Genomic DNA, 9,593 nt, shown 5'->3' on the forward strand with positions numbered 1-9,593 from the left:
CTTGTAAGCACATCTTGGACACTAGATTTAGAAAACTTAGTATGAAAAAAGTAAAACATTTCATTAGTAATTTTTATATTGATAATGTTGAAATAACTGGGCTAAATATAAATTATTAAAATTCATTTCACGTGTTTCTTTTTTTAATCTGACTACTAGAAAATTGAAAATTACAAATGTAGCTTGAATTATATTTCTGCATGAGGCTGGACTATGGAATTCCCTCTCTTGATTGATTTTTAAATGCATCCTCTGTTTTTAAAGCCTGATGGTGACTTTTAAAGTTACTACTATATCTATTTTATTCAATTCTATAGACATTTCTTGAGTGCCATCACTGTGCAAGGAACTGTGATGATGAAACAGGAAGATGAAAAGGACATTGTCCTTTCCTAGTCTCCAGATATTCACAATAGAGTGAGAAATAAAGTGAGCACAAATGCCCATAATTACTGGAAGCTTGTGGTTTTAGACCACAAAATGGAGAGACTTCTGGCAGATGGAAGATTGCAAAAGAAGAATTTGAGCCTTGAAGAATGTATATGATTTCCAAAAGCAGAGAGTTTAGTGTAGGAATTTCAGGTGGACCACACCAGAGCGCTTGGATTTTATCCTGCAGGTAATAGGGAGCCGCTGAAAGTTTGAACAGGAGAGGGATATCAGGGTTGTGGTTTAGGAAGATAATTTAAGCAGCATTTTATTGGGACTGATGGAAACTGGAAGAAATTGGATATGCAAAAGGGAAACACAAACACGAACCACAAGGGGGAGATGTATAGCTTTCTGCCTCATCCCCAATAGAGAACATTCATGATTTTAGAACAAATTAAAAATTACCCTGCAAAGGTCTCAATAACTAAGTTCTTTCATATGAATTGATTTAATGTTCGGAGGCATTAAAAACAATCTACATATTTACCAAGATCTTTTTACCTTTCCAGAGTGATATGGTATCTTGTTATTAAAATGAGCAAGTGAGTACAAACGTCATCTTATTCATAGGCACAACATTTCAAGAGCTAATGGCTATCCACCCAGTGAAGTTCCCTATTCAAATATAACCATGTTCGGGGGAGAGAGTCAGCAAATGTGACTGGCAGGAGGAGGTGGACAGGACCAAAAATTAAAGCGTGATTACGGTAATAGGCATATGAGAGTCTCTGAGGTTGACAGGTGGAAGAAAGAAAAATAGAGGCTACAAAGCAGGAGATTAGCACCGGAAAGGAATGATCAAGCAGTGATGTGAAATAATTTTGAAACAGTTCACCAAAAAAATCTATTTTCTAGGTAAGTATGTAAAATAAAATTTATAGGAACCTAATTTAAGGTTACCTTCTAATAGAATGTTCTCTTTAAATACTCAGAAACCTAAGCATATATGTTCTTTTTTACAGGCAAAAGGAAAGAAACCATTATTTGTACAGTTGATCCTGGAAAATATATGGAGTTTGTATGATGCTGTCTTTTAAATGCCATCTTTTAAAGGTTAATAAACATGACGTCAATAACGTGTATCAAATATACTCACATGTTGCAATTTATGCATGAAATTATCTCTTGGTAAATGAATCCATTTAGGTAGCTCTAAATGTTAAAATGGTTCGATTATATATGCTAAACTACATCCCTGGGATAAGATTAAAATTTTGCCTTAAGGGTTGAATCTCCTGCCACCCTCCTTCCAGCCCTTTTTCTTTTGCTTTTTATGATGCCTGAAGCCAAGAGGCTGGAAGGATGCAGTGCTGAGTATACCTGTCCTCTTCACCCTTCGTTTAAAGGGGTGAGGAAGCACCCCAGCGCTTTTATGGTACTACTGTCAGACCAGTTTCACAGATGGAAGGAAGCTCAGCTCAAAGCAGGAGTTCAACTGCTTGGTGCAGGTATGTGTCATTCTTTCCACTGTCTCAAGGGAAGTGTGAAACAGGAGCCGTTGCCTTTATCTGGTATCACCTGCCTGGCATGAATGAATCAGCAGCAATTCCAGGTTAACACTGTGCACACAGGTGAGCCTGGCCAAAAGGGTCAGGACCAGCCTTGTTAATTTATTTTTTAGTTCAGTGGCCAAATTGGACTTTCTTCCTTTTGTGGTGCTCATAGCTATTCAGATTATAAACTCCAGGCTTCGAGTACATGGTGTTTAAAAGCAAGGGAATAGCTACTGTTTCTCTTCAATTGTTTTCTTCAGCTCTCCTCACTTTCTTTCACATACAGATGATCATTTCCATATATAATTTTTATGATATATGTCAAAATCTCTGATGTAGTGATTTAGAAAACTAATATTTTATTAACATTAATATTTTAGAAAAATATTATCTCTCAAATCTTATATAGATTGGGGTGAATTTAATAATCAAAATGCAACTGGGTTTTAAATATGCTTTTATTTTATTTCATTCCATTTCTAATGTGTGCTCCAAGGACATAGGAAAAAAGAACAGACTTTTGTTCTTTGCACCTATATTGACTTTGAGAGGTGAAGGAGTTTGGAATTTTTCGAGAAACCAAGGAAGTGAGGAGAGAGAAGTCAGGAGGCCCCTGGTTTGTCCTGGAGAATGGCCAGCAGACAGAGGGTTTGCTTCACAGTAGTTCAGGCACAAAATTCATAGAAATCAAGAAGCATGGGTAATTTTGAAAAGAGTAGTTTTGACTTGGAATGGAGAAGGGGGACATAGAAGCTGCAAGGAATATTTGGGAAATAACATGGTGGTTTAAAGGTAAGATTTTAGATTCTGGTCCTAGTTGTACCTTAATAACAGTAGGACCTTAAGCAAGTTGCTTATTGGCTGGACTTCAATTTTCTCATCTGTAAAATAATGACAATAATTAATATATCTACTTCACACGGTTGTTTTAGATACACAAGTATATATATATGACTCAAGGGTGCTAGGAAAAATAACTGGCCATTAGCATGAGTTCTAAGGTAGAAGGGAGCATAATAAATTAGGAAAAGGGGATTGGTAATGACTAGCAGCCTGCCCAAACTGTGACTCTGTGTCTAGCTGAATTGGGTAATATGAGACTGTGTACTTTAATTTGTACAAGATGGTTTGTGTGCACTTGAAAAGACTGAGTGGGCATATTGTGTTGGAGAGGACACTGTGGGGAAGAACTGCATTAGGGGGGGAAACCACAGAAGGTGGAGAGAGAGCAACAAGCCAGACCCCCCCAGGAAGCAGACTTGGAAAGTTACCCAAAGGCCCAAAGAGGCAGGGAGCCCTACTCACCGATTTCCAACCCTGCTTCTGGTTCCTTCTACGTCTTTCTCTTGACAGAATCTTCTTTGAGAGCTAATGCGAAAGTACATACAAGGTTTGAGAGAACTGAAGTATGTTATTAAGCATCTACAGAAGACAGTGCTCGAAATGTAACAGTTATAATATATCTTATTATGCTGCTGCTTTAAAAGCTCCTTGATTCCCCACTGCCTTCAAGATAAAGACCAAGTTTCTTGCTAGAGCATTCAAAGCCTTTTAAAATTTGGCCCCAGTCTACTTCTCTCACCTCATGTCCAGCTGCTCCCACCTCTCCTTCTGCTCTCCTGTCCTTGTCCTCACACATTACCTATTTGTAGTCTCATTGAACTTCTCAGGGGCCCAACCACACCAAATTCTTTCAAGTCTTCTTTCTAGCTTTTTGTGTGCTGTTCCCTGTTCCCAGAATGGTCCTTTCTCTGCGTGTTGAAGTCATATGTAGTCTCTCAGACATAAATCAAACATCACTTCTTCCATGAAGACTGGATATTGGTTTCCTGTTCTGAACTCCTATAATAACATGTTATTCACTCCCCTACTATGGAATGCACAGTCACCACAGACTAGGACTCCTTGAGAATGATGCTTGCTTCCCAGCTTTTATGCTTGACACATAGTGGGTGCTTGGTAATGTTTTTTGATTGATTAAAAGAGCTGAACACACAATTTCACCTATCCCACCAACTTACCCCACATTCTATGACCAAAAGCAACCATCATTCCATCCATCTCATTGAGACTTCCTTCTATTCACTCTAGGTTATTGCTTTCAAAGCTTTTAATATTTGAGAAAAAAATTTTTTAGGAGAAGGAGTTTTGGTTTAAAAAATTGTTTTAAGCCCAATAGCCTCCAGTTACTCACCAAGACTATGTTGCTAAGTCATGTCTTCATACTGTGCCCACCAAAAGGAAGATTCTGCCTACGGCCTGGATGACTCAGCAAGGAGAATTCTGTGCCCTAATATCATTCAATTTAACACCTCATTGCTCTCTAGGATATTATCTGTAAACTTAGAGTTCAGTTTGTCACCTCTTTCCTGGAAGTTTAGCAACATCTTCTTAACTTTAATTGGTTCTAACCACTGTTTTGTCTTTTTCTTTTATAGATAATTGGATTCATAATGGTTTGTTGATTTCAGTTGAAGGTGGGTATAAGACTCTTCTACCAGTGCGGTTAGTCTTCTCTCACCAATTCAGTTAATGCTTGAGATGCCTACGTCAGAGATCCCTTCCTTACAAAATTTAAAATAGTGCTGAAAGTGCAAATATGCCTGGAAGAAGTAATACGATAACTTTAAAGCTCAGGAATTCAACTTGATTCAATTCATGCAATGTTTGAAATACCTACTTTATGCCTGCCTTCAAGTAGCTTACGACTTGAGGGGAAGAAAGAAACCAGTGATCCCAATATAGCTTAATAGCTGCTCTTAGGGATGCTAGTGTGGCCCAGAGAAAGGGCAGGCATCTCAGCCTGGGAGAGGTTGGACAGACGAGGCACACAGTGTCAGGGAACAGGGTGTCCCCTGGTCAGGGGCAACGACATGAGCAAAAGCACAAGGCATGGGAAATCAAGTTTGAAAGGCTGGTGCGTAGAGTCGGTAGCTTAGATCTAAGTAACGTTCAGTCTTTTCATGTGAAGGATAGAGTTTTGGCCCTAAGTCAGGGGAGATTTCATTATTACGCCTAACACAGCCCTGATGGATGTTATCATGTAATGAATTTTAAAATTGCTCAGGCTTCTTCCTAATATATATCAGCATCACATTTTCCCCCAAAGTGTTTTCGTGGAGACAGACAGATGTGGGTTCACGGCCCAGCTCCATCACTTAGCCGTGACACGTTAGGCAAGTTACTCCTCTGTGCCTTTCTCCTCCTTTGCAAAATGGGAATACGCCTACCTCATGGAGTTGCTGTGAGAATTAAAGGAGATAATCTGCTTAGCACAGGGTCTGATATATGTATTAAATATTTCATAAATGTTAGCTAGATGGATGAACAGGAGTCCAGAGAATCTAATAAAGATATAAGGGGTGGTTGGTAATCAAGGGATGGTAATGGACTGTGGCCCCAGAGAGGCCCAGAGGGAGAACTCTCAAGAAGTTTTCTAATATGCTCCTCTACATCTAAGAAGATCAGTGCTTAAATCTACAGTATTAGGCCCTGCCTGCCACCACGGTCCCTAAATATATCTGAGGAAAGATGGGGTGAGCGAGAGAACAAAATAAAATCACAAGCAGAAATGAGGGAGTGAGAGATAAGGGGGAAAGGCATCAGAATGGTCAGAGCAGGCAGGAGATACACACAGCAGCACACCTGCCACCATTAGATGCTTATTCCAGGCTTCAGTCTTCCAGAGCAGACCGTGACCTTATTGGAGATAAAAAGAATCAGGTGAAAGGTTTGGGAACTCCAAGAGGTCATACGTTCAATACCTCCAGAGAGGTCTAGGTATAAAAAACCCTAAGTAGAAGGAAGAAGGGCCATCTACAGGGATATTTGGGAGCTCTTTCTAAGGAGCTCTTTGTCAGACTCTGGAGAGTGTGAGGATCCCTAGGTAGTTTGTTTATTGTGTTTAGGGAGACTGCTGATGTCTGGAAGGCCTCAGAGACTGCTGGGAGCAAAAACCTTAGACCAAAGGTTTACAGATGAAATCTCTGTGAGAACAAAATTTTCAGAGAAATCAAAGGCAAAGTTCCTCGTATGATTCTGTGTAGAAAACAGGTGAATGCTGCCTAATGCAAGTTGCCTGCTTGGCAGGAGGGATTTTAGTAAGGCCTAAACCATGTAAGTTTGAACAAAATGGTTTTCCTTCCAGGAGCTTTTCAACATCCACTCACTCTCCCATTTTTAAATTTTTTTTTTTACTTGTTGCTCTTTGGTAGCATTGCTCTCTGTTAAGTATTTGCTCAGAGGTGATTCTGTCCTAATTCTTTCTTTCCCACAAGTCTTTCATTTTTCAGTTTGTTTTCGGAGCCTGTGCTGCCATGACTGCAGGCTGTCTTTTTCTGTTGTCAGGTCTCCCTTCTCCCCCTTTGCATACTGGTAGGTTAGCAGAGATAATGCTGAACGGGGGTGGGGGGGGGCAGGTGTTAATTAAGCAAAATAAGTCAGGCAGATCAAAACTTCCAAATATTTGGTTTCAGGGTAGTTAGCGTTTCCTTAGATGTGGTTTTATTTTGCTGTGTTATGGAAGCCCTCTGGTTGGACTGTCAGCTTTCTTCTGTGAGGCGTCGTGACAGAGCAATGGAAAGGGGATGCTGTCAAGATAGAGAGAGTGGATGTTATGAGGTAACAAGGCAGAACACGTCCCAGAATCCACAACCCAGCCCGTACCTAAGACTTGAGGAAATTTTTGATGTCCGTATGTAGGGACATAGAAAATTCATCTTCCTGCCAGAATGATAATTAGGTGAATTTACTACTTTTGAAAGTTCACTCCTTGTCCAAGTTTCATTCCTAAATAACAGTAAAGATACCATCATGATGAAAAAACAACTTTCAGTGTATATTATATGGCCAGGCATCAGGTAAACGAAGAGGTAGCATATATGACTTGTACCCAGAGGGCTTATTGTGTTGAGGATATAAGGAATGTACATTTAAATAATGTAAATGTAAATGTAAATTTAGCCCTGGCCGATGTGGCTTGGTTGGATGGACGTCATCTTGTGCACTGAAAGGTTGCTGGTTCGATTCCCGGTGGGGGGTGTTCAGGAGACAGCTGATGGATGTTGCACTCACCTTGATGTTTCTCTTTCCCTTCCCTTCCTCTCTCCCCAAAAATCAATAAAAAATATTTATAAAAAATAAATGATACACAGATTTAAACAAACAAACAAGAACTGCCAGATAAAACATACTGAGTGCCAGATGAGTAATATGTAAGTAGCAGATCATATGCCCCAGTTTGTCCTGAACACTCCCAGTTTAGGCCTGCTGTCCCAGAGTGATTGTGCCCCCTTTAATTCTCAAACATCACAATTTGGATGATAAATTATATGGTTACGTTATTTACAGATCAGTGGTCTAGGAATTAAGGGCAGTCGATGGGGCTGGTAGAACTTGAGTTGGACCTTGAAGGAAGAGTTAGGGCAGAGGCAAGAGGAGAGTGTTCTAAAGGAGAACATCAAGAACAGAGGTGCCAAAATGGGTGTGGAATAAAGACAGCCATGGCACAGATTCACAGGGCACTGTTCACATTATGTTCTCTGAGAATGGTGCCCTCTGGATTGTACAACTGTTGGCTCTAAAGATATGCCATAATTGGGGAACAATTGCAAGATCACTTTAGCTGGAGAAGAGAATTTGTATAGAGAGTTTGTGTAAGCTAAGAACAGAAGCATGGCCCGGCTGCTGTGGCTCAGCGGTTGAGCATCAACCTAGGATCCAGGAGATCGTGGTTCCATTCCCAGCAGGGGACGTGCAGGAGGCAGCCAATCAATGACTCTCTCTCATCATTGATGTTTCTATCTCTCTCTCCCTCTCCCTTCCTCTCTCTGAAATAAAAAAATATATATTAAATAATAATAATAATAGAAGCATGCAAAGAATAGGTAGTGGGGGGTATTAAATGCCAGATTAAGAAATTTAAAATTTATCCTGTAGTGGATTGGAGTTTAACTGAAAAGTTTTGAGCAGGGAATGATACCTACAACAAAATGGTTTGGGAAGATTAATATTTCCAACTAAAGTGTTCAATGTATTGAAAAGAGAAGAAAGAGTGTTGGAGATGCCTGAGAGAGAGATGGTAAGAGTCTACAGTAGTGGCAGGAGAAAGGCATAGGAGGAGATAGACTTGAGAGTTTTCAAAAGCAGGATTGATGGAGTAACTGGTAACTACACACAGAGAGGGGCCCGGTGGAGAGTGACTCAAGATTTAGAACCTGAGTACCGAGAAAATGATGGTATCACTGATGAACTTGCAGGAGTTAAAGGAAGTTAGCTTTTGGGGGGGGGGAGGATTGGTAAGCTCCCCTTCACACATGATGAGTTTGACACATCCATGTGGAAATGTCCAGCAGGAAATATTACACTGGAGCTGAGGCAGGGGGGATGGCTGGAGGTGTAGATTTAGGAATTCTGTGGAGAGTGGAAAAATGGAATGAAAACATTTTCTCCTGCAAGATCGTACATAGTAGACACTCCAAGATTATCCTTTGGGTTGCAGTTATATTTTGTAGAGTAGGAAGGGACACAGCATGCAAAGGTAGCAGACGAGAGATCCCAGAGGTGGAAGGAAACAGGAGGGTGGGTAGTCAAGAGGACCAAAGGAAAAGGAAGTTTCAAGGCCGAGAGGATCCACGGAGTCAGACGTCAGAAAGCGGACACTGAGCACTAGGGCTGCGGGTGGCGAGGGTGGCATGGGGTCTTCGGAGGGGTCTATGTTACTGTGGTCATAGAGGCAGGCCCCATTGTTCCATGGGTTAAGGGACGAGAGGCGGTGGTGATTCAGGGGATATCTGAATGAAGGCTGGGCTGGTGATAAATTTGGTAGTAAAGGGAGAAAACAATATAATGAAAGTTTAAGAGGTAGCCAGGATGAAGGACGGACTTTTTAAAAGGATATGAGAAGGAATTCATGTTCTGCTTTGGACCGTCGATAGCACTTTATCTGCTTAGAATGAACTCTGATTTTTGAAATTGCTCACGGTGCCTTTCTTCCTCTGAGTTCCAAGCAAGAAGCTGGCTAGAGCAAGGCCGGGGGCAGGTACAGAGAGGGAAAGAACTGACGAAGCTTCAACAGTCAGTCATCAACAGGCTGCTAATCTCTTCCACCGAGCTGGGCCCCTTTCGAGTCAGGCAGGAACTGCATGTGTCTATAGCTGGGGCAGACAGTTAGATTAGGAGAGGACATCTCTAAAATACGGTGGATTTTTTTTTTGAGGTTTCTCTAAACCCCCCAATCAACCCCCCAGTTTAAAAGGCCCTCAGTGGCCCACAAATTTCCCAGCCTGACATCCAGCCTGCTTCCTCGCCCCCGTCACTTCTCACCGGGCCTGCTGTAAGAGCCTGTCCCCTGTCTCTCTCCACTCCAGCTCTCCGGCACCCTGCTGCCACTCTGATCCTATCTTGCCTTGCTTAAAAGCCTTCAACAAATTCCCATTGTCAACTGAATTAGGTACAGGCTCCTCACCCTGGCTTTTAAAGCCAGTCATAGTATGGCTTTGGCTTACCCTTTCTCTCATAATTTTCACAATTTCCTTATATTCAAACTGATTTATAGGGACAGGAAAAAGGAGTCACTTGGTCTATCTCAAATGGTCAGTGTGAAATTCCCTTTTGAAAACAACAACGAATTCACCCAGAAAGAAGGTAGGAGACGGTGAGGTCATTTTT

The sequence above is a fragment of the Miniopterus natalensis genome, chromosome 1 (genome assembly GCF_054644295.1).
Source record: "Miniopterus natalensis isolate mMinNat1 chromosome 1, mMinNat1.hap1, whole genome shotgun sequence".
NCBI lineage: Eukaryota > Metazoa > Chordata > Mammalia > Chiroptera > Miniopteridae > Miniopterus > Miniopterus natalensis.